Below are 24,506 nucleotides of genomic sequence, written 5' to 3' on the forward strand. Positions count from 1 at the left end.
AACAACAAAGGACAGAGTTACTGCCTCCATATCTTATCTCCCTCTCTTTCTCCCTCTATTTCTCTCTCTCTATTCCTCCTTCTCTCAGCATCTACTATCTGTTTCCACCCTAACTCTCCGGTGCTGGTGTCTTTCTGTGGCACAGCCGGGTTTCTGCGCCACGGTGCCCTTTGTGAGCTCTGGCAGTCGAGACCTGCCACGGGTAATGAGGACGGATGCCTGTGCGTGGGAAGCGCTGGCGCTTTGTAGTGTCATTGTACAATAGCAAGGCTCCTGGAAGCAGTCAAGGTATTGCCACACAGTCAACAGGGCTGGCCAGAAACACAGGTTTAGGAGAGACGGTTTGTTTTTGAATTAGCACTAATTAGATGACCACTTCTGCTTAACTGTGGGTTGATGCTCTATGCTCAGTGTCACGATAAAGGGAAAGGAATCTAAAGGGGAGAAAAGAGTAGTTGATTTAATGATATTTCCTCACCTCATAACACAGAGCTGCTGAAACCTGTGGAAGCAAAGCAGTACTGTGCTTATACAGTAAGTGGCTCCTTGGTAAAAGTGGCCTTTTTGTTAGCCTCTTGTGGTCTAAAAATAGAAAAACAGACATTGGACCGATTTTAGAATCTCATTTTCTCCCTTTAGGCAAACACATGAGCGTGCACACAAACACACACACATACACACACACACACACACACACACACACACACACACACACACACACACACACACACACACACACACACACACACACAGACAGACAGACAGTGACTGAATAACAGATCTTCACAATTCGGCACAGCCGATATTTCCCAGCCCCATAGGCTATTATTATATGTTTCCAGAACTAGGCTTGAATCTTGTTTTATACATCAAGAACAACAATTGTATCCAATGCACTGATTAACCTTAGAATACTGTATTTCTGGACTACGGAGGCAATTAACTGAATTCACAGACACATATTAAACTACTTCTAAACTACATTTTTGTAATATTCAGGAATATATTGTAGCCTCTATAATAAATATTAATATACAAGGAAAATCACAGGCAGACGGTTGTTATATCAACTTTAAAGTAATCAGAGAGATGTGATGGCACCCACAGACACTCAACATGAAAAACATGCCATTTCCACTAGTCTGTCTGGTCAAATGCAGTAGGCTGTGCAAACTAGAGAGTTTACCCGTAGTAGAGGGAGGGACACTGCCATGCCCGCTGTAGAACACTAGAGAGGGAGAGAGCTGTAGGAGTGGAGATGGATGGTGCATGGCATGATGTTCTAAACAGCATTTGCCTGACCCCATAGCGGGAGCATATAGCCATTCAATGTATCCCCGAGAGACTTGCCGCAAATGCAGCGCAGAGGGAGATAGTGATTTGCCTAGGAAAGAGGGAGATAGTAGTTATCTAGTAGAGCATGCGGGAGGCTGAGACAAATCCCACTCTCTCTAATGACACAATGAGCTCACCTTTACGCGCCAGCCCGCCCCTCTGCAACATTTGTACTGTACACCATTGCCTGCCTCTTTTGTCTCTGTCAGTTTGGCTGCGTGTAATTCGTGGTCATGTTAGTGCTCTTTTATAGCTCTGAGGATTTAGGTTGAATGTCTATACTTGGATGTCTATAGGTTGGATGTCTGTAGGCTATTCGTTGCGCAGACAAAGCTACCCGCTACTGCCTCTGCCGCTGACAAACCCAGTTTCGCGCCTTTCGCTGTCTTGTCTTGGTGCGCGCGTGTGTAGCGGACACAGAACACACGACTCTTTGCTTTTTAACAGACGCCGGGACGATGTTGGAAAAATGTCCAGCTCTCTTGGATGAGTAGAGCAGAAACCAACTTTGCAGCAATGGTGAAAAGCAAAGGTAAGCCGAATTAGTCGAGGTATCTTGCTTTCTGTGTGCGGCTCATTCAACGACGTCTAGGATACTGTTGAAATCATGTTCGGGCGGTTCTCGCGCTCCCCCTGGATACGGTTTTAAAGTTGGCTTACATACCGGGGGTACATCTGTTGTGAGATATCCTATTTCAGTCCGTTGATAGTTTTTTGCAACTGAATTTTGATCTGAATTTTGACTGCCAATTATAATGACAGCCTCTTTGGAATCAATAATTTAAACATCTGTTTTTTTAGGATGTAGCCTTGTCAGAGATGTAGGCAATCTATTCTGTAGTAGCCCAGGGCTTCATCTGACAACACCTGGCTGTTAATAGAAAGGCAACAATATCATACATACCAAATTACATCACATAAACAATGTAGCCACCTTATCATAATTCAAGCATCTTATGTAACCTATATACAACATATATCAACTGCATCTTGATGTGTTCGAAATTGTGTTGCATCATACACTCTTAAGGGGCATTTAATTAGGTTGCATGTGCATTTAATTAGGTTGATCTGCAGACACTATTGTGGCTGATGAAACTTGTTTTCAGAAGGTTTTAAACATTTAATGGAGTGTAGGGACACTCCCAGAACAACTAATTGCAATCAAAGTAAGGGGGAGTGGTTGTCAGCTTAAAATGCTAAATTATTCTACATTCTTCCTCAAATAATCAGAATTGTTTAGATAAAACCCATCTGTTAATGTTGGAGTGTTCTTAAGTAATTATCAGTCTCAGGAAAGTGGATGTAACCATATTCATGTGCCAACGAGAATCCGATTTACTAATCATCATATTCTACATCTATTCTAGGACATGCCCTGTGATGTGTTTTGAAAACTAAAATATATATATTTTTTACATGTCTTGGATTTAGGCAGATACTTTTTTACATAGAATTTCCACAGCTGTTGTTTGGCCTATACATAAATGCATTCTGGGAGCCTGATTAAAAACTAGACTCGTTCTCATTAGCATCTTCTCTCTTTCCAAGGCTCTAACACTTATCTTGACTAGCTATTGTACTAGTACCGTTTTCACCACTGGCTGTGTTTCGTGTCACTGGGAAATATTCCTATTTAGCACAGTGGCGTGTATTCACGGATGCCAAGGGAAGCCAGGCTTCCCCAAAATATTGACCAAGAAAAAAAGTTTTAAAAAAACATACAAAATGATGTATCTTTCATCTCTCTGTGTTTTCATACATTTCCTTCAATTCGCAAGAGGCTGAATGTATCTGTATTGAAGTCGGTCCAGGTCGCAGTTGTAAATGAGAACCTGTTCTCAACTGACTTACCTGGTTAAATAAAGGTGAAATAAAAAAATAAAAAAATCTCACCGGAGAAAGCATCTGAGCAAACGAAACAGCGCCCCCTCTGTCTCTGTATGTGTAGCCCATCTATCTGATGCTGTCTGGTCAAAAAGAGTATTACATTGTTGCATCCCGTAGCATTGAATGCAAGGGAAGCCAGTGAGCATTTGGCCTGCCTTGATAAAAAATAAACAAAATAATAGCCAATCAGCGTTGAGCTTAACTGAGTGAGTTCAACTTTGAATGGTCCTGGCGCACCAAAAAAAAAAAAAAAACTGTTTGGATTTGGCTTAGCACCAATCACATCACATCAGAAGCCAAACATCATTGACAGAAAAAAACTTGAATTGTTGCATCTCGTTGTGTCGTTGACTTCCGGTGGCTAGCTAGCTAAAATCGTCCCTTTCTTAAATTAGCCATGGCTGGAGACAGGGATTTGGACTTGTGGTTTTACTTAATTCTCTATACTGGCCAGTGATTATAAGAGAATGGAAGTTCAACATGTAGCTAGATGTAGTAGGCTAATGTTAACTAGCTGACCTGGCGCATCGTTCCCCATGAAAGGAAGTTAGGCTAGCGAGCAAGCATTTTAGCCAGGTAGCCTAGGACAACAAAAAATAAAAGCGTGTACTGTATAACAGTACATACAGTTGAAGTCGGTAGTTTACATACACTTAGGTTGGAGTCATTAAAACTTGTTTTTCAACCACTCCACAAATGTCTTGTTAACAAACGATAGTTTTGGCAAGTCGGTTAGGACATCTACTTTGTGCATGACACAAGTAATTTTTCCAACAATTGTTTACAGACAGATTATTTCATTTATAATTCACTGTATCACAATTCCAGTGGGTCAGAAGTTTACATACACTAAGTTGACTGTGTCTTTAAACAGCTTGGAAAATTCCAGAAAATGATGTCATGGCTTTAGAAGCTTCTGATAGGCTAATTGACATCATTTGAGTCAATTGGAGGTGTACCTGTGGATGTATTTCAAGGCCTACTTTCAAACTCAGTGCCTCTTTGCTTGACATCATGGGAAAATGAAAAGAAATCAGCCAAGACCTCAGAAAAAATGTGTAGACCTCCACAAGTCTGGTTCATCCTTGGGAGCAATTTCCAAACACCTGAAGGTACCACATTCATCTGTACAAACAATAGTACGCAAGTATAAACACCATGGGGCCACGCAGCCGTCATACCGCTCAGGAAGGAGACGCGTTCTGTCTCCTAGAGATTAACGTACTTTGGTGCAAATCAATCCCAGAACAACAGCAAAGGACCTTGTGAAGATGCTGGAGGAAACAGGTAAAAACGAGTCCTATATCGACACAACCTGAAAGGCCGCTCAGCAAGGAAGAAGCCACTGCTCCAAAACCGCCATAAAAAAGTCAGACCACGGTTTGCAACTGCACATGGGGACAAAGATCGTACTTTTTTGGAGAAATGTCCTCTGGTCTGATGAAACAAAAATAGAACTGTTTGGCCATAATGACCGTCATTATGTTTGGAGGAAAAAGGGGGTGTTAAAAGCCAAAGAACACCAACCATGAAGCACGGGGGTGGCAGCATCATGCTGTGGGGGTGCTTTGCTGCAGGAGGGACTGGTGCACTTCACAAAATAGATGGCATCATGAGGAAGGAAAATTATGTGGATATATTGAAGCAACATCTCAAGACATCAGTCAGGAAGTTAAAGCTTGGTTGCAAATGGGTCTTCCAAATGGACAATGACCCCAACATACTTCCAAAGTTGTGGCAAAATGGCTTAAGGACAACAAAGTCAAGGTATTGGAGTGGCCATCACAAAGCCCGACCTCAATTCTATAGAAAATTTGTGGCCAAAACTGAAAAAGCGTGTGCGAGCAAGGAGGCCTACAAACCTGACTCAGTTACACCAGCTCTGTCAGGAGGAATGGGCCAAAATTCACCCAACTTATTGTGGGAAGCTTGTGGAAGGCTACCCGAAATGTTTGACCCAAGTTAAACAATTGAAAGGCAATGCTACCAAATACTAATTGAGTGTATGTAAACTTCTGACCCACCAGGAATGTGATGAAAGAAATAAAAGCTGAAATAAATCATTCTCTCTACTATTATTCAGACATTTCACATTCTTAAAATAAAGTGGTGATCCTAACTGACCCAAGACAGGGAATGTTTACTAGGATTAAATGTAAGGAATTGTGAAAAACTGAGTTTAAATGTATTTGGCTAAGATGTATGTAAACTTCCGACTTCAACTGTAGACCGTTTAGACAACATGAAAGAGGAGGATGGCATTGGCGTTTCTCTACAAGTAGAGAGTCAACATGTTTTTTTCTACTTGCACAAACACGCACGCACACACACACACACACACACACACACACACACACACACACACACACACACACACACACACACAATCAGTACAATGGACAGCCACATCATATTTAGCTTACGTTGATTGGACTAAATCGTTTTTGGTATATTTTAGTTGTCACTGTATTAGAATAAGCATAGATTATTTGATAATATTAAAATGTTGAAGTTGAAATGGTGCTGGAATAGTGGAGGCAGCTCCTGTTTTCTTTGCGATTTGCGGTAACTCTCCATGGTTCTAAATCAATAGTTGTTTAGTAGTCCGAAAATGTCGGAAGTATTAACTTGCTTGACCGTGCTGTAGGTCATGTAACTGTTTGATACATACAATACGTTTTTTTGTTGCTCTCCGGTTTCGTGACGAAACAAAAGAGTGGTTGAATTTATTCTGTGTCTTCTTATTGTCTCGGCCTTACGCCTATATATCACGGTGGCAAGGGATATGAACTAACAGGTTATAGAGCAAACAACGCAATTATCACAACACATAGGTTGTAATATGTTTTTTTTTCTTCCTTCCTGGCTTGGCTTCCCCGTTGATGTTACCCACGCACTGATTTAGCGGAGCTGCTTTTTCCCTTCTCTAGCTCTTTTCAGGTCAACTCAGAGTCCATGTCTCAAAGGCTGATGCTGTCATTACTAATTGACATGGTGGACAGTCCAATTCATAGTGCATTACTCTAATATATTCGGGTATGTGCCCTCACCACACGGAGGCATCACTTTTCAAAGCCTCTGCCAAGTTTGACGCATGCCAAGTCCTAGCTGAGAGAGAGAGAAAGAGCTGCTTGGAGAGTTAATGTTATTAAATAAGGCTTGTTTTATTGTTGGATATTTAAGGCACTATGTGGGAGCCAAACTATAAATCTCTCTGAGGTGTAAACATGGTTAATGTGGTGATCGACACAGGATTATAATATTCTATATTCCTTGCCTATATGTGATGCATAGGCTTTTGAACCAATTCTCACTTGAGTGAAAATGAGCACTTCCCTATTAACGCATTCAGTGTTATCAGTGTATGGATTAGCAGAAAGGGGAATAGTTAGTGCTGGGTTTATGACATGTTTAATAAATGTATTAACAGTGTAGGAAAAAAAACGTAATTAAGGATCTCATTTATGGCTAAGCAATCCCATTTTCCTCGTCTTGAAAGGAAAACATGGTTCATAAATGGATGAATGTTAATGACATCCCTCGGTTGGATATACCAGCTATCATCACTGACTCTATCCTTCAACTGTCAAAGAAAGGAGCACACTTCTGTTTTTCAAGGCAGTGTTTTTCCTGTGTTAAGTCAAGTGCAGTGTGTGCATGTGTGTGTCTGATTGGGCAGTACGTACAGTTTAGCCCTGTATACAGTGAGGGGAAAAAAGTATTTGATCCCCTGCTGATTTTGTACGTTTGCCCACTGACAAAGAAATGATCAGTCTATAATTTTTTAATGGTAGGTTTATTTGAACAGTGAGAGACAGAATAACAACAAAAAAATGGTATAAATTGATTTGCATTTTAATGACGGAAATAAGTATTTGACCCCCTCTCAATCAGAAAGATTTCTGGCTCCCAGTTGTCTTTTATACAGGTAACGAGCTGAGATTAGGAGCATACTCTTAAAGGGAGTGCTCCTAATCTCAGTTTGTTACCTGTATAAAAGACACCTGTCCACAGAAGCAATCAATCAATCAGATTCCAAACTCTCCACCATGGCCAAGACCAAAGAGCTCTCCAAGGATGTCAGGGACAAGATTGTAGACCTACACAAGGCTGGAATGGGCTACAAGACCATCGCCAAGCAGCTTGGTGAGAAGGTGACAACAGTTGGTGTGATTATTCGCAAATGGAAGAAACACAAAATAACTGTCAATCTCCCTCGGCCTGGGGCTCCATGCAAGATCTCACCTCGTGGAGTTGCAATGATCATGAGAACGGTGAGGAATCAGCCCAGAACTACACGGGAGGATCTTGTCAATGATCTCAAGGCATCTGGGACCATAGTCACCAAGAACACAATTGGTAACACACTACGCCGTGAAGGACTGAAATCCTGCAGCGCCCGCAAGGTCCCCCTGCTCAAGAAAGCACATATAGAGGATTTCTAGATTTTTTTGTTGTTATTCTGTCTCTCATTGTTCAAATAAACCTACCATTTAAAATTATATATATAGACTGATCATTTCTTTGTCAGTGGGAAAACGTACAAAATCAGCAGGGGATCAAATACTTTTTTCCCTCACTGTACATGCCCATCTGAAGTTTGCCAATGAACATCTGAATGATTCAGAGGAGAACTGGGTGAAAGTGTTGTGGTCAGATGAGACCAAAATGGAGCTCTTTGGCATCAACTCAACTCGCCTTGTTTGGAGGAGGAGGAATGCTGCCAATGACCCCAAGAACACCATCCCCACCGTCAAACATGGAGGTGGAAACATTATGCTTTGGGGGTGTTTTTCTGCTAAGGGGACAGGACAACTTCACCGCATCAAAGGGACGATGGACGGGGCCATGTACCGTCAAATCTTGGGTGAGAACCTCCTTCCCTCAGCCAGGGCATTGAAAATGGGTCGTGGATGGGTATTCCAGCATGACAATGACCCAAAACACACGGCCAAGGCAACAAAGGAGTGGCTCAAGAAGAAGCACATTAAGGTCCTGGAGTGGCCTAGCCAGTCTCCAGACCTTAATCCCATAGAAAACCTGTGGAGGGAGCTGAAGGTTCGAATTGCCAAACGTCAGCCTTGAAACCTTAATGACTTGGAGAAGATCTGCAAAGAGGAGTGGGACAAAATCCCTCCTGAGATGTGTGCAAACCTGGTGGCCAACTACAAGAAACGTCTGACCTCTGATTGCCAACAAGGGTTTTGCCACCAAGTACTAAGTCATGTTTTGCAGAGGGTTCAAATACTTATTTCCCTCATTAAAATGCAAATCAATTTATAACATATATACACACCCTGACTCAACATATATGAGTCAGGGCGTGACAGAGGGGCATAAAGAGACAATGCCTAGCACCTTTATGTTTGTTTGTGGTTTGCTTAAAAAAATAAAAGGAGAGCCTCACACTCTAGGAGCTCAGATGCAATCATTTAATAACCAACGGTTTGACAGACACTAGTTTACAGTGCCTTGCAAAAGTATTCATCCCCCTTGGCATTTTTCCTATTTTGTTGCATTACAACCTGTAATTTAAATGGATTTTTATTTGGATTTCATAAAATGGACATACACAAAATAGTCCAAATTGGTGAAGTGAAATGAAAAAAATTACTTGTTTCAAAACATTCTAAAAAATAAATAACGGAAAAGTGGTGCGTGCATATGTATTCACCCCCTTTGCTATGAAGCCCCTAAATAACATCTGGTGCAACCAATTACCTTCAGAAGTCATATAATTAGTTAAATAATGTCCACCTGTGTGCAATCTAAGTGTCACATGATCTCAGTATATATACACCTGTTCTGAAAGGCCCCAGAGTCTGCAACACCACTAAGCAAGGGGCACCACCAAGCAAGCGGCACCATGAAGACCAAGGAGCTCTCCAAACAGGTCAGGGACAAAGTTGTGGAGAAGTACAGATCAGGGTTGGGTTATAAAACAATATCTGAAACTTTGAACATCCCACGGAGCACCATTAAATCCATTATTTAAAAAATTGAAAGAATATGGCACCACAACAAACCTGCCAAGAGAGGGCCGCCCACCAAAACTCACAGACCAGGCAAGGAGGGCATTAATCAGAGAGGCAACAAAGAGACCAAAGATAACCCTGAAGGAGCTGCAAAGCTCCACAGCGGAGATTGGAGTATCTGTCCATAGGACCACTTTAAGCCATACACTCCACAGAGCTGGGCTTTACGGAAGAGTGGCCAGAAAAAAGCCATTGCTTAAAGAAAATAATAAGCAAACACGTTTGGTGTTTGCCAAAAGCCATGTGGGAGACTCCCCAAACATATGGAAGAAGGTACTCTGGTCAGATTTTTGGCCATCAAGGAAAATGCTATGTCTGGCGCAAACCCAACACCTATCATCACCCCGAGAACACCATCCCCACAGTGAAGCATGTTGGTGGCAGCATCATGATGTTTTTCATCGGCAGGGACTAGGAAACTGGTCAGAATTGAAGGAATGATGGATGGCGCTAAATACAGGGAAATTCTTGAGGGAAACCTGTTTCAGTCTTCCAGAGATTTGAGACTGGGATGGAGGTTCACCTTCCAGCAGGACAATGACCCTAAGCATACTGCTAAAGCAACACTCAAGTGGTTTAAGGGGAAACATTTAAATGTCTTGGAATGGCCTAGTCAAAGCCCAGACCTCAATCCAATTGAGAATCTGTGGTATGATTTAAAGATTGCTGTACACCAGCGGAACCCATCCAACTTGAAGGAGCTGGAACAGTTTTGCCTTGAAGAATGGGCAAAAATCCCAGTGGCTAGATGTGCCAAGCTTATAGAGACATACCCCAAGAGACTTGCAGCTGTAATTGCTGCAAAAGGTGGCTCTACAAAGTATTGACTTTGGGGGGGGGTGAATAGTTATGCACGCTCAAGTTTTCAGTTTTTTTGTCTTATTTCTTGTTTGTTTCACTTTATTTTTTACTTTGCATGTTGTGTAAATGAAATGATACAACCCCCAAAAAATCTATTTTAATTCCAGGTTGTAAGGCAACAAAATAGGAAAAATGCCAAGGGGGGTGAATACTTTCGCAAGCCACTGTATATAGTATCAAAGGACTATATTGGTCTCTGTAGCTCAGCTGGTAGAGCACGGCGCTTGTAACGCCAAGGTAGTGGGTTCGATCCCCGGGACCACCCATACACAAAAAAAATGTATGCACGCATGACTGTAAGTCGCTTTGGATAAAAGCGTCTGCTAAATGGCATATTATTATTATTATTATTAAAGGACACACACAGGTGTATGTAATCCTGGCCGGGTGTGGCCTGATATCATTGGTTAATTCACAGATAAACAGAACATACAAAAAACATGAGTGGATAGAATACGATCATAGATACAATTTGGCTACATAGGCCTACAAACATTTACAATGAATAGCAAAATCACAATAATCACAAGAATGGCTTCAGATCAAAGTCTACGTTGAGACCGAAGGGAGCAAGGGTCTTTAAATTAAAGATCCAGGCAGCCTCTCGTTTTAACAATAAGTTGTCGAGGTCACCCCCTCTCCTAGGGAGGGTGACATGTTCAATGCCGATATAACGTAGGGATAAATAGAGTGGTTCGCTTCCAAAAAGTGGGCCGCGACTGGGTATGTCTAGCACATTTATGTTTGTTTGTGGTTTGCGTCACTGGAGCAGGGTATTGGCACAGCCTCTGTAGGGGGAGCTGTGCAGAACAACATCGGCCAGGCTGCTCCTCAGGGTCAGATGACGCAAAGAGGAGCAGTGTTTGCCTCAGTGTGCTGATTCTAGAGCCTGGAGTAGTGGGGCTGATCTTGGAGTAGTGGGGGCTGATCCTAGAGCCTAGAGTAGTGGGGGCTGAGCCTGGAGTAGTGAGGGCTGAGCCTGGAGTAGTGGGGGCTAAGCCTGGGGTAGTGGGGGCTGATCCCAGAACCTGGAGTAGTGGGGGCTGATCCCAGAACCTGGAGTAGTGGGGGCTGATCCCAGAACCTGGAGTAGTGGGGGCTGATCCCAGAACCTGGAGTAGTGGGGGCTGATCCTAGAGCCTGGAGTAGTGGGTGCTGATCCTAGAGCCTGGAGTATTGGGGACTGATCCTAGAGCCTGGAGTAGTGGGGGCTGATCCTAGAGTCTGGAGTAGTGGGGGCTGATCCTAGAGTCTGGAGTAGTGGGGGCTGATCCCGGACTAGTGGGGGCTGATCCTAGAGCCTGGAGTAGTGGGGGCTGATCCCAGATGCTGGAGTAGTGGGTGCTGATCCCAGAGTAGTGGGGGCTGATCCTAGAGCCTACTGTAGTGGCGGCTGATCCCAGAGTAGTGGGGGCTAATCCTAGAGCCTAGAACGGTGGGGGCTGATCCCAGAGTAGTGGGGGCTGATCCCAGAATAGTTGGGGTTTATACCAGAGTAGTGGGGGGCTGATCCTAGAGCCTGGAGTAGTGGGCACTGATCCTAAAGTAGCGGGGGCTGATCCCAGAGTAGTGGGGGCTGATCCTAGAGCCTGCAGTAGTGGGGCTGATACCGGAAGCCTGGAGTAGTGTGTGCTGATCCTAGAGCACACAGCCCTGTAGCCAGGCTGGCCCTGTCACCATGCAGCCTGGCCCTGTCACCATGCAGCCTGGCCCTGTCACCATGCAGCCTGGCCCTGTCACCATGCAGCCTGGCCCTGTCACCATGCAGCCTGGCCCTGTCACCATGCAGCCTGGCCCTGTCACCATGCAGCCTGGCCCTGTCACCATGTAGCCTGGCCCTGTCACCATGCAGCCTGGCCCTGTCACCATGCAGCCTGGCCCTGTCACCATGCAGCCTGGCCCTGTCACCATGCAGCCTGGCCCTGTCACCATGCAGTCTGGTCCTGTCACCATGCAGCCTGGCCCTGTCACCATGCAGCCTGGCCCTGTCACCATGCAGCCTGGCCCTGTCACCATGCAGCCTGGCCCTGTCACCATGCAGCCTGGCCTTGTCACCATGCAGCCTGGCCCTGTCACCATGCAGTCTGGTCCTGTCACCATGCAGCCTGGCCCTGTCACAGTACCCATTGGGCTGCTGCTCACTAATGACCTGCGTCCTACTGTCTGTCCCAAGAGCCAGACTCTGGGCCCCTGGACACTGATGCTACCAGTTGTCAGAAGGCTGATATGTGACTGGCATTTGCCAGGGGGTTGTGTGCGTGTCTGTGTGTGTGTGTGTGTGTGTGTGTGCGTGATGTTTGTGTGTGCTATGTGTGTGTGTGTGCGTGCTGTGTGTGTGTGTGCGTGCTGTGTGCTGTGTGTGTGTGTGTATGTGTCTGTGTGCGTGCTGTGTGTCTGTGTGTGTGTGTGTGCGTGTATAGGTGCACGTGCGTGCGTACTGACACGCCTGTTAAAAGGCCTTTTAGCGGTCACCTCGCCGTGGCCCTGGGCATGTCATTCCTTTAAGTCAGATTTCATGTTTACAGTGCAGTATGTTAACTTGAGTAAATTAATAAAGATGGCATCTTTGTCATAGAAGTGTATCCTCATTACTGTTGAGACCTGCTTCAAATACAACTTCAGCAATATGGTGTGTCTGTGACCAAATCCCTCTCCCACTTCAAAGGCTTCAGTTCATTTTAGTATTTCCCTTATTTTAGGAATATGAATGCTTTCGGTTGGTGGCAAAGGAAAAAAAATTCTTTTTTCAAGTGAATGGCCACATGCCCCCTAACATCAGAGATGGAGTGAGAGACAGTGGCAGGGAGATGGATAAGCATTGAGGCGTGCAGATTTGCAGGTTCCCTGAAAACAAACAAACAAAAAAACTAGGAAAAAGCAGCAATTTTATGCAGAATGTGTTGTCAGGGGGGAGAGGCTGCTCTCATTGGTTTGGAATGGAATGTCATTTTTCACTGCTTTGATCTTCTGTGAGGGGAGGCGGGGGGGGGGGGGGGGGGGGTTGAGGATGAGTTGGGGTATAGAAAAGTAGGACAGTTTTGTTCCTTTTGCGACACCGGATAAAAATAGTGCCTGTATGGAAGCATCCTACTTCAAAGGCTTGCGATGTAATAAGTAATTTATATCGCACATATATTTAAAGGCAATAGCAGACGGCAGAAGTGGCTCTTTAAGTGGGGCTGTGTGACGGAGAGCCGAGTCAGCACATCTCAGCCCGTTTCCCAGCTGTCTGTATAGTGAAACATACAGCGATAGAAAGGGAGATGATAGGGATGTCTGGTTTCCGATGTGCTTTGCAGCCAAGCCTACGTCTTGGTCCTCCCTTCCCTCCTTCCTTCCTGCTGTGCTGTCTGTCTGTCTGCAGCGAAACACACATAGTACATTAGGAGGGATGTGGGTTTGCTGCTTATCTGGCTGCTTTGTGCTGCAGGATATTATACACTGAACAAAAAAATATAAAACACGACATGCAACAACTTCAAAGATTTTACCGAGTTACAGTTCATAGAAGGAAATCAGTAAATAAATAAATTAGGCCCTAATCTATGGATTTCACCTAATCTATGGATTTCACTGGGCAGGGGCACAGCCATGGGTGGGCCCGGGAGGGCATAGGCCCACCCATTTGGGAGCCAGGTCCATCCAATCCGAATGATTTTTTCCCCCACAAAAGGGCATTATTACAGACAGAAATACTCCTCATCCCGCAGGTGAAGAAGCCGGATGTGGAGGTCCTGGGCTGGCGTGGTTACACGTGGTCTGCATTTATAAGGACGGTTGGATGTACTGCCAAATTCTCTAAAACGACTTTGGAGTCGGCTTATGGTAGAGAAATTAACATCAATTCTCTGTCAACAGCTCTGGTGGACATTCCTGCAGTCAGCATGCCAATTGCACGCTCCCTCAAAACTTGAGACATCGATGGCATTGTGTTGTGTGACAAAACTGCACATTTTAGAGTGGCGGCGTTTGTTCGATGAGGTCAACTCGTCGTGACTCGGGTGTCATGTCATCTCGTATATCATAGCACACACGACATCATATCACATTGTGCCGGATCATTTAACCCAAAGGCTCGTGAGAAATTGAACAACTGTGCCCGAGAGTTGCCACTGCTGCCTGTTGCGAAGGAACCACATGCTCCTGCTAGTGTTTGTGATACTACTCGTGGTTGTGAGATCAGAGGAAGTGGCAGTCTGAGGAGATGATTGGCCGGTGCGGTGTGTCTGATAGTGGCCTGCTGTTGCCTGTGGGGGAGTGTTTGGAGGAAACGATGGGATCCAGTAAACAGTAATTAGAGGCCATGTTTGTGTTGACACTTACAGAGAAGAGCTACTCTGAGATTAAAAGTGCATGAGACGGAGGCGGTGGGAAGTTGGACAAAAAGCTCCTGGTGGGTAGGGGTCATTTACCTTGCACCAGTTATCCCTTTAAATAGCCAAGTGATTTTCTCTAACATATATCTGACCTTGAGTGGGATTTTTTTTGGAGATCATTTGGGAAATAAAGCGTGGTTTTATGTGCATGCTGGTGCCTGGGCGTGGGGCTACGAGGATGCAGCAGGGAGCCATCCCAGTCACGGGGAGCGATGACACAAAGAGGCTGTAACAAAATGGAGTCAGTTCTGCTCGGACCGCGCTGAAGGTTGTTGTGTGGAAAGGCGAGAGGGGGCACTGGGACTCAGATGGATAATATATGCCATTTAGCAGACGCTTTTATCCAAAGCGACTTAGTAATGCTTGCATACATTTTAAGTATGGGTTGTATCGGATATCAAACCCACTATCCTGGCGTATCAAGCACCATGCTCTACCAACTGAGCTACAGAGGACCATAGAAAGGTGTTATTCTGGAGCCCCTGGATACTATACCTAACATATCAGGCAATACAAAGTAAAATATTGTACTACTTGGTCCAAGGAGGCATTAGAAAAAGCTTAGCACTCATTTACATTTGAGGTGCGTATTGAAAAAATGTTTTGTGCACATCAAAGCCCTCCGCAATGGAAATACCAACATAATCAGATTTTAATTTGAAAATGTTCTTGCAGCAGCCCTGTATGTAGAGAGGGGGAGGGGGGGATGGAGCAGCCCTGTATGAGGAGCTGAGGAGGGGGGGATGCAGCAGCCCTGTATGTAGAGAGGGGGGGGGGGGGGTGCAGCAGCCCTGTATGTAGAGGGGGGGATGGAGCAGCCCTGTATGTAGAGAGGGGGATGGAGCAGCCCTGTATGAGGAGCTGAGGAGGGGGGGGGAATGCAGCAGCCCTGTATGTAGGGGGGGGGGGGATGCAGCAGCCCTGTATGTAGGGGGGGGGGGGGGAGATGCAGCAGCCCTGTATGTAGAGGGGGGGGGGATGCAGCAGCCCTGTATGTAGGGGGGGGGGGGGGGGGGAATGCAGCAGCCCTGTATGTAGGGGGGGGGGGGGATGCAGCAGCCCTGTATGTGGGGGGGGGGATGCAGCAGCCCTGTATGTAGGGGGGGGGGGGGGGGTGCAGCAGCCCTGTATGTAGGGGGGGGGGGGTGCAGCAGCCCTGTATGTAGAGGGGGGGATGGAGCAGCCCTGTATGAGGAGCTGAGGAGGGGGGGATGCAGCAGCCCTGTATGTAGGGGGGGGGGGGATGCAGCAGCCCTGTATGTAGGGGGGGGGGGGATGCAGCAGCCCTGTATGTAGGGGGGGGGGGGTGCAGCAGCCCTGTATGTAGGGGGGGGGGGGTGCAGCAGCCCTGTATGTAGGGGGGGGGGGGGTGCAGCAGCCCTGTATGTAGAGGGGGGGATGGAGCAGCCCTGTATGAGGAGCTGAGGAGGGGGGGATGCAGCAGCCCTGTATGTAGAGGGGGGGGGGGGGGTGCAGCAGCCCTGTATGTAGAGGGGGGGGGGTGCAGCAGCCCTGTATGTAGAGGGGGGGTTGCAGCAGCCCTGTATGTAGAGGGAGGGATGGAGCAGCCCTGTATGTAGAGGGGGTTGCAGCAGCCCAATCTTCCATTCAGAAAACCTTCCTATTTTATGTTGATATTCTGATATAGGGGCTAATGTATGTTGTTGAGAGGAGGATGAATCCTGGTCATTAGAGAGAGATGTGCCTTTCTCTCTCTCTCTCTCTCTCTCCCCATCCATCCACTCTCTGGCTCTTCAGGACTGTATGTCCTCTTCCCCTCCACTGCCCCATCCAATGCTCTGCTATTTGCTAAGAGGAGTGCTGTGTGGCAGCAAGCTAGTGATACAATGGTTATCTTCCATTCTGGGACTTTGAAGCATAGCATATATTATTCAGTAAAAGCAGGCCACTTTCTTTTAGCTTCACATGACCAGATAACTGACATCAAGTCAAAATCACCCGGCCTCTATACAACAGAGTGTTTCCCAAAGCAGCCATGGATGTTGGACGTTCTGCCGACCTGCTCAGAGCAACGTGAGTGGTGGGGTTAATTTAATTAGTGAGAGTATTCACACTAGCTGGGTGTGCTTAGCCTTGTACAGACAGTTCCAGGGCCTTGGTGACACCGTTCCATCACACCTCAACAACTTTTCGGGTTGATATGTGTGTCTGTGATCTTGAGGAGATGCGTCAAAACAGGCACCAAACACATGCAGGCTAATCTAAAAAGACACCATGGGATGGAGGGTATCAGCCTTTAATTCACCATTGCTGTGTTGGACATAAGTATATAGAAAATGTAATATTGACTGAAATCACAAAAAGGGAGCGAGAATTGTCTTGAGAAATGGTAGCCTTGGATCAATTTACTTTGCTTACAAATGATATTTTATTGAAGAATGACTATTTGATGGAATTTCTAGGCCATGCTTGATCTTATTCTTTTTTGTCCAAAAATTATAATCTCTAATTTTTTGTTATCTCTATTAACAAGTAATTACTAACAAGTAATTAGGGTTTACTAACACGGTAGTTCTAGTAGCTATTAGGGCTGGGCAGTATACCGTATTACCGTATTACCGTATTTTACTATATACCGGTATTGATGCACGGACCGTTTATTTTTTTAACTTTACCTTCTATAACGATATTTGAACGCTTAGTTTGTTAAATGTGATACGCCGTGTGTAACATCCATTTTCATTCTTTACTCCGCTACTTGAGTCTTCTCTCTACAGACCTAGCCCCGCCCCCTGTCACTCATGGAGCGCATGTGTTGTTCCTCGACCACGAGACTCTTGCGTTCAGACTCTGCACGGTCAATGTGCCACATGCAAAATGTTGATGACAACGATGCTGTTTTCACTTTGCTTCTTAATATAAATCCAATAGGGTTCTATAATTACACTGTTAGTTTTGTGTTTCTTACATCTGCAAATGGCTAGTTTGTCTTTTCTTAGCAAGTTAGGCCTCAATCGTGTTAGCCGCTAATGCTAATCGCTAGTTAGCTGGCTAGCTAGCTAGCTAGCTAATAAATGTACTAAGTCAGAGCAAATGTAACTAGCTAATACAGCCTGACAATACCAGTAATGATGTGCAACAGTATCTTCTAAATCAAAGAGGAATACGTGAAGCATAAATATGTTAGCTACATGAAGTAGCTAAGAGAAAACAACATTAAATGTAGGCAGAAATTATAGGGTTTCCTATGAAGCACTTATCAACACTTTGGTTCCTACCATCACAATAACTCCTCCCTGGCATTTTCATTCGTTGTCATGTCAAACAACACTGTATTCAAAGTGGCCGCTATTATATTCTTTTTTTTACCCCTTTTTCTCCCCAATTGGTAGTTACAGTCTTGTACCATCGCTGCAACTCCCCTAAGGACTCGGGAGAGGCGAAGGTCGAGAGCCTTGCGTCCTCCGAAACACGACCCTGCCAAACCGCACTGCTTGCTTAACCCGGAAGCCAGCCGCACCAATGTGTCGGAGGAACACCATCCAGCTGGCGACCGAAGTCAGCTTGCAGGCGCCCGGCCCACCACAAGGAGTCGCTAGAGCGCAACGGGACAAGGAAATCCCTGCCGGCCAAACCCGGACGACGCTGGGCCAATTGTGCGCCGCCTCATGGGTCTCCCGGTCACGGCCGGCTAAGACAGAGCCTGGGATCGAACCCGGGTCTGTAGTGACGCCTCAAGCACTGCGATGCAGTGCCTTAGTGGAGGCCTCCCGAGTGACGCAGCGGTCTATTATATTCTAATTATAGAATTAGAATAATAAATATATTTACATGATTACAACAGTTTCATGATTTTGCTCTAAATTGCAACATTTTGGTTAAAAATAAGGCCTAGATTTTTTTGCCCATATCGTGGAGCCCTACGTGGCAGTGTGGGAATGAGCTGAAATGAGTTGCAGGAAATGCAGAAATTGATGAAAATGCTTAAAATTATTTTTGCTTGATGTTCAATTGAACAGTATAAAACAATCAGAATGGAGAAAGACCCATTGAAACCACCCTAGGGTCACGCACTACTCATAAAGCACATTTTGAACTTTTATTATTCAAAAACATAAATTACAGTCAAATACCATCATACCGCCAATTTTTTTTTATTTTTTATACTGTGATATTATATTTTTGCCATATCGACCAGTCCTACTAGAAATGTTCTTATAAGCAAGGCTACGTCCTGTTTCATAAAGTAAATACTTATGGTTGGTGGACATAGTGATGTTTTACAAAACAAATGTTTGATGGCCTAGAATAGAATGTGAAAAAAGGGTTAGAAGGTAAACGTAAGACTACACTCCTTGGGTTTTCTACTCTCCTCAAAACACCCACACACATTCACTCACACTACATACGCACACACACACACAACACACATGCATACCCACACACATACACACACACACACACTTTCTCACTCATTATATGCTGCTGCTACTCTGGTCTTTATTTGACTTTTATTATTATCTATCCTGATGCCTAGTCACTTTACCCTGCCTTCATGTACATATCTACCTCAAATACCTTATTATTATCTATCCTGATACCTAGTCACTTTACCCTGCCTTGATGTACATATATACCTCAAATACCTTATTATTATCTATCCTGATGCCTAGTCACTTTACCCTGCCTTCATGTACATATCTACCTCAAATACCTTATTATTATCTATCCTGATGCCTAGTCACTTTACCCTGCCTTCATGTACATATCTATCTTAAATACCTTATTATTATCTATCCTGATGCCTAGTCACTTTACCCTGCCTTCATGTACATATCTATCTTAAATACCTCTGCACATTGATCTGGTACTGGTACTCCCTGTATATAGCTCCACATTGGTCTGGTACTGGTACTCCCTGTATATAGCTCCACATTGATCTGGTACTGGTACTCCCTGTATATAGCTCCACATTGGTCTGGTACTGGTACTCCCTGTATATAGCTCCACATTGATCTGGTACTGGTACTCCCTGTATATAGCTCCACATTGATCTGGTACTCCCTGTATATAGCTCCACATTGATCTGGTACTGGTACTCCCTGTATATAGCTCCACATTGATCTGGTACTGGTACTCCCTGTATATAGCTCCACATTGATCTGGTACTGGTACTCCCTGTATATAGCTCCACATTGATCTGGTACTGGTACTCCCTGTATATAGCTCCACATTGATCTGGTACTGGTACTCCCTGTATATAGCTTCATTCTTGTGCATTTTATTCCTCTTATTACTATTTTATAATAATTTTTTTACTCTGTATTGTTGGGAATGGGCTCGTAAGTAAGCATTTCACGGTAGTCTACACCCGTTGTATTCGGCACATGTGACAAATACAATTTGATTTGATTTACTCCCCTCTCCTCTCCTCCAGCCTCCTCTCCTCCAGTCTCCTCTCCTGCCCCCTCCTCCACTCTCCTCTCCTCTCCTCTCCTCTCCTCTCCTCTCCTCTCCTCTCCTCTCCTCTCCTCTCCTCTCCTCTCCTCTCCTGCCCCCTCCGCCATTCTACTCTCCTCTCCTCCTCTCCTCTCCTCTCCTCCAGTCTCCTCTCCTGCCCCCTCCTCCATTCTCCTCTCCTCTCCTCTCCTCTCCATTCTCCTATTCTCTTTCAACTGTGTCACTAATTTACTGTGGCCAATCCTCAACCCTGCTGTATGCTTCTCCATATTCATGAGTCATTTCATATTTGACGTTTACATTTAACTAGATCAAGCAGACCTGTTGGCTGCAGGTACAGTTGCTTGCTGTAATATTCCACAATATATTTTGCACCACCATTGAAATATAGTTGTGATGCCTGGTCAGTTATAACTGCACTACGTGGCCAAAAGTATGAGTACCTTCAAATGAGTGGTTTCGGCTATTTCAGCCACACCCGTTGCTGGCAGGTGTATAAAATCGAGCACACAGCCATGCAATCTCCATAGACAAACATTGGCAGTAGAATGAAGAGCTCAGTGACTTTCAACGTGGCACCGTCATTGGATGCCACCTTTCCAACAAGTCCTAGCTAGTGACGTTCGGAGGCTACAACCATAGCCAAGGACAAGGAGGCAAAAAAATGGACTTTGCTTGGGAAGTAATGATTCTGTCACTATCAACCGACGTTCGACATTTCAACAGGCTATTAAACAACGTACTAACTCGAAATCAGTCAGGAGCAAAAACAGGTAGGCTAAGAAGGAATGAAAATGATTTATTTCAGGCTATATTATTATTATTTACATTTTAGTCATTTAGCAGACGCTCTTATCCAGAGCGACTTACAGTTAGTGAATACATATTTATTTTTTTATTTTTTTATACTGGCCCCCCGTGGGAATCGAACCCACAACCCTGGCGTTGCAAACGCCATGCTCTATCAACTGAGCTACATCCCTGCCGGCCATTCCCTCCCCTACCCGGACGACGCTGGGCCAATTGTGCGCCGCCCATGAGTCTCCCGGTCGTGGCCGGCTGCGACAGAGCCTGGATTCGAACCAGGATCTCTAGTGGCACAGCTAGCACTGCGATGCAGTGCCTTAGACCACTGCGCCACTCAGGAGTACACAGCCTGCCATTTAAGAAATCAATGGTGAAGCATTTGTGACACGCTACAGGCTAGCAGGAGGGCTCAGCATTTCAACAACAACACTTCAACAACAACACATCAACAACAACACATCAACAACAACACATCAACAACAACACATCAACAACAACACATCAACAACAACACATCAACAACAACACATCAACAACAACACATCAACAACACTTCAACAACAACACTTCAACAACAACACATCAACAACAACACATCAACAACAACACATCAACAACAACACATCAACAACACTTCAACAACAACACTTCAACAACAACACTTCAACAACATGGCCTATCATTTTAACATTTAAACTGTATAAAATGAAAATGTACAGAATAATTACTTATAATTAAATAATAATGAAACGAAAAATGCCTTATTAGGCTATACAGTCATTCTACAGTGTACAGTCATTCTACAGTGTACCGTCATTCTACAGTGCCTTTGAATTCACTTTTAGAAACACGAGTTTGGCCAGTCTTTGGTTTGAGTTGAGCTATGCATGCCTAGTTTACTAATTGAGCCTAGCAGATGCTCTTATATTCCCATGCCCTAATCACAGTCAACACAAATCTATTTTGTAATAACAATATCATGGAATAAAATATAATAAATTAGAAAATAATAGTTTTCCAAATGAAAAAAAAGTTACAAGTGCATACCTGATGATATGTGGCTGCTGTGTTAAACAATGAACGTCTTTTTCTCTAAATCATCGACGATCAGATACTTAAGTTGTAACTGGTTCTGTTGCGCTCAATTTTTACAGTTGATAGACAACTTTACCACTGTCCAAACCACAAATAAGATCATAGATTAATGCAGTGATTTTATTATAATGAATATATTTTCACCCTTGTCCACGGTGGTCTGCGAATCCACAACCGTCTGGATACTTTGCCATGTAATTCTTAAAACTGCATATCTAATGCTCTGGTCTGTCCTTGAAGTGAGGTTAAACGTTAGGCATGTTCTCTGCTATCCACTTGATGTTTAAATTATTATTTTGGGTATAGGGGAGGGTCACTTATTTTTTTTCAAGCGTTCAGGGAGGGTTGGGTAAAAATATATTTTACTGAAGGGAGGGCCATCCATTTTCATTTCAGAGAGATCTCATTTTCTCCAGGTATCCCTCAATATAAATAACGTACCTTACCCAGAAAGACTCACAGCTGTAATCGCTGCCAAATGTGATTCTAACATGTATTGTCTCAGGGGGTTGAGTACTTATGTAATAAAGATATATTTGTGTTTTATTTGTCAGATTTTTTTCTTACAACTGTTAGAATTTTTCTTCCACTTTGACAGAGTATTTTGTGTAGATCGTTGACAAAAAAATGACAATTAAATCAGTTTTAATCCCACTTTGTAACACAACAAAATGTGGGAAAAGTCAAGGTGTGTGAATACTTTCTAAAGGGACTGAATGCAATTCAATGTTATTTTCTCAGTTCAATCGGTTTTGGTTGCAAAAGAGTAGAAAAGGGAGGTATGTCCTCTGACTATGGCAAAATAAAGAACATTCTGCACCATTGATGGCACAAAGAATCAACATGAAAACTATGCTTTAATTATATATTTCTCAATGTCAGAGTCAAACGAAGGAGCTATTTTATTTTTTCAAGGCAAGTAAAATACCTTACATTATGGTTAATTTAAAAGCCTGCTTAGGAGATCGAAGCTGACCTTCTTTCAGTCTGCTGCTATTAAACAGCTCGGAGAGATTGAAGGAGTTGAAAGCCCCGTGAAGTCTTTCATATCTCTTTCTTGCTCTCAATTGTTTATCTCGTCTTTCATTGTCGTTACTTTGTATGTGGACTTGACAGTCTCCGCTTGAACACAAATAATGGTAGCCACAAGAGACTGACAGTGTGTCTCAAAGATTTTGACATTTTTATTAATTTGTGTTCAAACAGGGCGCTGCCTATCCTCCACCTGTAACTTACAATACCAGTGTGTATAGTAACGTGTGCCCTCCGTCTTCTGTGTGTGTGTTGCTCCCCAGGTCGTCCCCTACCTCCCACACCTTCGTCCAGCCTGCTACCCCCCGCCCCACCTCCGCCCCACGGACCACCCCATCCCGCCCCCCCAGCCATCAGGGAGTGCCAAGTGCCCCTGCTAGACAGCCGCTCCCCCCACGTCATGCTGGACCCCCCTCCTGACGACGAATTCTCCCCTAATTCGTACCTACTCCGGGCATGCGCCCCTCCACCCCAGCCCCCATCTGCGGGTAAGACCTCTTCCCATGCCACTGTACAGTATCGTAGATAATCCATCTACCACAGAATCTCTCTATTCTGTCTCTATTCACTGTGGTTCGGGGATGGATTCAGATTTTTAAAAATATTTAACCTTTATTTAACTAGGCAAGTCAGTTAAGAACAAATTATTATTTACAATGACGGCCTACACCGGCCAAACCCGGACGACGCTGGGCCAATTGTGCGCCGCCCAATGGGACTCCCAATCACGGCCCGTTGTGATACAGCCTGGAATCGAACCAGGGGGTCTGTAGTGACGCCTCAAGCACTGAGATGCAGTGCCTTAGACCACTGCGCCACTCGGGAGCCTGAGATCGCTGCATTAAATCTGTTGAATAGTTTAAATGTAGATTTCCAACGTACAGTAAACAATAAAGAGGGTAGAGGACATTCTACAATGATCATTTGTAATGTAAAAATCATAATGACCCTTGATCTCCTTTAAAAATAACGAACTTTCTTTAGGTATAATATCAAATGTATCTGTTAAGATTTCATTAATTGATATACTGCATTTCCAAATACTGTGTTTTTCACACAAAAAAGTAGTCATTTAGGATCTTTTGCCACCCAAAGTCATAAAAATAGGAAAAGAGTTTTGAAAGCAGCTCCTTTAAATCAGAACGTATTATTTCCATATTAATAACTACCATTCCATAGTAAATTATGAAACCTTATCATTGACTCAGTTTCTACCTGTGCATGTGAGACTGGTTGCATATTCAATAGGGCCCACGTTTGTATTTCCGATGTTCTCCGTGGTTTATTGAATAAAATGAGGAAAGCGTGTTAGTGTACATTATTTAAATAATACACATACCTTTTATATTATTAATCAAGTGGAAATTTGATGTTCATTTTCAGTTCAAAAAAGGCAAACTGGTGAAATGACCAATGCTTTGAAAATTGATAAATATCCATGTATTGGAATTGTGGCTTAATTAAGTATTATTTAATTGAATTATTGGATTGAATTGAGTCTGAAATGCATAAATATGCTTGAAAGGTGTTGAATTAATGTCCCAGTGCAGTCAAAAATGAGATTGTATATATATATGTGAAATTGTGAAAATGATAATGCCCTTTTAGTGTAAGAGCTGTTTGAAAAGACTACCTGAGATTTCAGCCTGTTTTG

General features: G+C 44.1%; 1 pseudogene across 1 annotated transcript in view; it reads left to right on the forward strand.

Annotated features, from left to right (window-relative positions):
- The window catches only part of LOC311142772 (teneurin-2-like), a 269,215-nt pseudogene that overhangs the window by 159,773 nt on the left and 84,936 nt on the right, over window positions 1-24,506 (forward strand). Inside the window, exon 3 of the transcript in view lies at window positions 23,116-23,340. The product of the transcript in view is annotated as a teneurin-2-like (transcript). The remainder of the gene's footprint in view (window positions 1-23,115; window positions 23,341-24,506) is intronic.

Source organism: Coregonus lavaretus (genome assembly GCF_964263955.1).
Source record: "Coregonus lavaretus genome assembly, chromosome: 15".
In the NCBI taxonomy this organism is placed as follows: domain Eukaryota; kingdom Metazoa; phylum Chordata; class Actinopteri; order Salmoniformes; family Salmonidae; genus Coregonus; species Coregonus lavaretus.